This window comes from Pinus tabuliformis, chromosome 8 (assembly GCF_031772625.1).
Source record: "Pinus tabuliformis cultivar Carrire ecotype Pingquan chromosome 8, CPIR1, whole genome shotgun sequence".
In the NCBI taxonomy this organism is placed as follows: domain Eukaryota; kingdom Viridiplantae; phylum Streptophyta; class Pinopsida; order Pinales; family Pinaceae; genus Pinus; species Pinus tabuliformis.
Window position 1 is genome coordinate 1,433,550,245 of NC_142294.1, and position 3,699 is coordinate 1,433,553,943.

Below are 3,699 nucleotides of genomic sequence, written 5' to 3' on the forward strand. Positions count from 1 at the left end.
AATGTATGATGACGCGGCGATTTCCAATTCGTGAAACCCGCAAAACAAGTGTTTCATTTAAAATCAGTCCACGTCAGACTCCGTGTGGCCTCGTCCCATTCATACAACCCTCAAAACAAGGGTCTAATTCAAAATCCCTCCACGTCAGATTCTCCGCAGCACAAATACCAAAATGAGAACTCTCCCACATATTTAAACATATAAAATGTTTAGAACAAAACAATCACTCGCTATATTTAGTCAACGAGCTCAAGTTTGGCGGCTCATTTTGGAGCCATTATATATTCTTTACTTGTGGAATATTATATGTTTTCCGCCGAAAGATGAGTTCATGCCAACCCTTTTCCCTCTTTATTTTAGTGGATTCTTTTTGCCAACTTTAGTAGAAGGTTTATAAACTTTCGGCGGTTGTATTGAAGATTTAAATAAGCCGGGAGTACGACACTTATTTTTCCGACGAACTATCCATGGAATTTGGTGAGTCAAATCTTCGACGAAATCGGATATCGAAAATAGTACAAATTTATTTATAAGCTGCGGAAAACCGCAAGAGATCTTGGAATAGGAAAATTTTGTGATTTACTTTAGTAGTTAAAAATTAAGTATTTTATTAAAATTTATTTAAAGTATTTTTGTGATTTATTTTTAATAAAAAAATAAAGTATTCTATTAAAGTTTATTTAATGTACTCTTAATTAAATGTTAGAAATGAATAGAAAAAGCAATGGTCCATATTCATAGCTGTATGGGGATAGTATTCGTGGCTATTAGGTGAAGATTTATCTATTTTTTAATAGATTAAGGTGAGATAGCCTACTTTAAATGTTTTAGCGTTTATTTATTTTATGCACCGATTTCCTAAGTTGATTGTCTTTATTAGGTGTATTACTCAATGTTTATGTCAAGATTAAAAATTATAATCAACATCAAATTACATTAGATATTATTAAAGAATGTGAGATAGTATTAAAAAAAAAAAGAGGTAATATTCAAAAGTTTATAGGCATAGTATGAAAAATTTTCAGAGTATTTTTTTAATTAATTTTAATAAAAAATTTATAGAAATTTTTAAAACTAGAGTTTAAATTGTTTAATTTGTAGAATTTGAGTGTCTTAGTTTTTCAAGGTGTAGAATTTATTTATCCACTCAAAAATGTATTTTAAAATAACAAAAAATCACAATATTACTTGAGATTGTATTGCTAGATTCAAATGTAAAAGTCATTTTGTATATAAGTTAGACTACGCCTATATATATATATATGAAAAGGTCATTTCACGTATAAGTTAGAGTAAGCATATATATATATATATATATATATATATATATATATATATAGACAACTTGAGTGGTTAGATTCGTAAGAGGGTGATGGTATATATTTGGGCAAGTTTATTATAAGGCTTCTTTTGTATGCAAATGACCTTATTTTGATTGCTAAATCTACTCTTGGTTTGCAAGAGCACTTACTATCCCTAGAGCACTTTTGTAGAAGGGTGTGGATGCAAGTCAATATTAGCAAAACGAAAGTAGTGGTTTTCTCTAAAAAAAGAAAACATAACCAACATAAGTTCTTTGAATGCAGCATTCTCGAAGAAGTTGCAAATTACAAATACCTCGGAATTGACTTCAACAAAAATATAAGCTAGGATGGTTGTAGAAAGAAAAGAACTTTGGGGGTTGGAAAGCATTTTATGCTTTTCAAAACCACTCGAACTCTTTTTGGGCTTCTAGTGGTTCTCTATGTTTGTGAACTGTGGGCCAGCAGTACATCCGACATGTAGTGGAAACAAATTGAGAAAATTCAAAAGTGTTTGATTACAAACAAATTCAAAATTAAAAGTGCAATTCCTTATGCTATCTTATGAAGTGAAACAGGGGTTGCTCCTCTTGAAGCAATTGTTATGGTGTGAGTCATAAGGTATTTAAGAAAAATGAGCAAATGGAAGAGGGTAGATGGCCTAAGGTTGTCTTTAATGACATATTGTGCAAAAAAAAAAAACTTGGATGCAGGAAAATAACAAATGGTTTAGTAAATGATGTATTTTCTTGAACATGTGTCCCATAAACAGTAAAAAGATAAAAGCTTTTGTTATGGATAAGTTCCACAAGCGTGCTTGGGACAAGGAGCTAGGGAGAAAGAAAAGGTATTATATTGAAGTGTTTAATCCCACTTATAATCATCAACAAAAAGTGTACATAGAGGTCAATATTTCTTTGAGAGTCAAAATTCTTATTGCTCAGTTAAGGACTAATTCTCATCAACTTCGTTGTGAAACAGGGCACTGGAAAAGACCAAAAGAAGTGTGGGAGGAAAGAGTATGTATTTTTTGTTCTTCAGGAAAAGTGGAAACAAAAAATCATTTCATTTTAGAATGTGAGGTCTTCAAAGACAATAGCGAAAGTTTTGCAGATATTCTGGCAGCTAGCTCTTGGGATAATCTATTTAGCGAGGGGTTTGTCAAGAACTGGGAGCATTTATTGTGAGGCTTCACAGGAAAAGAGTCGAATACATCGACCAAAGGAAGAAGCAATCTATCCCATAGGCTATCTTTAGCCTCGTGGACGTTAAATAATTCTCTCTCTCTCTCTCTCTCTCTCTCTCTATATATATATATATATATAATGGAAGCAATGAGTAATGGTTATGACAATTATCATATAAAGAGGATATAAAATAGTAGTAATTTAATTGTTCTAAGTTTTAAAGGTTTTTTGGGCATATTTTTGAATCAAATTGACCTAAAATCTGGTAAAAATTTGTTGAAATCATAAGTTTGAATTGTGAACTCTACACAATTCTAATGCTTAATCATTAATACATTAAAAACAAACAAACAAAAACACAAATAAAGAAAAAAAATCATATCAAAAACTATAAAACATAAAATAATTAAACAACCTAATAAATATATATTTCTCTCCCTACTTTAATCTAAAGACCGAGCCTTCGAGCTTCTTATCATTGTGCTCTTTTATTGTTTCTAATTTTCCTTTTGTTTGTTATTTCTTGTTTCCTCGGTGTTTCTACCATCGAGGAGAGTGCACTTTTTTAATATTTGAAATCTTATTTATTATCCCTGTCGCAAGGCAGTGGATATTGCAATGAGTTTTTGGTCAATGGATATTGCAATGAGTTTTTGGTCAAACCCATTTCCCAAATGGGTTTGACCAAAAAAATTGCAAAAAATTATATAGTATAACATTACATATTGAAATATATGATTTTTAAAAAATAGTTAAATTTATTTATGTTCAACCAAAAAAATTGCAAAAAATTATATAGTTTAACATTACATATTGAAATATATGATTTTTAAAAAATAGTTAAATTTATTTATGTTCAATTTGATTGGCTATCAAATTGAACATGTTATCGCATTTTTCTCTATTAATGAATCAATTACTTCTATTAATTAACCAAAAGTACATAGATCACATCAAGGTGTAGTATGGGTATTTATGATACAATTTGTTTTAGGAAGGTGATAAAATTATTGCTAATGAGTATAATCATTTTATATTCATATTTAAAAAATGGTCAATGATTAATATAATATAATAAAAAATATATTATTTAAAATTATGATTTAAAATCACATATGTAATTTAAAAAAATTTATTAATGGTATGTGAGAGATATATTTTTATTTTTACATTATATTTTTAAGGGGTAGAGATCACTTAGATTTTTGTGC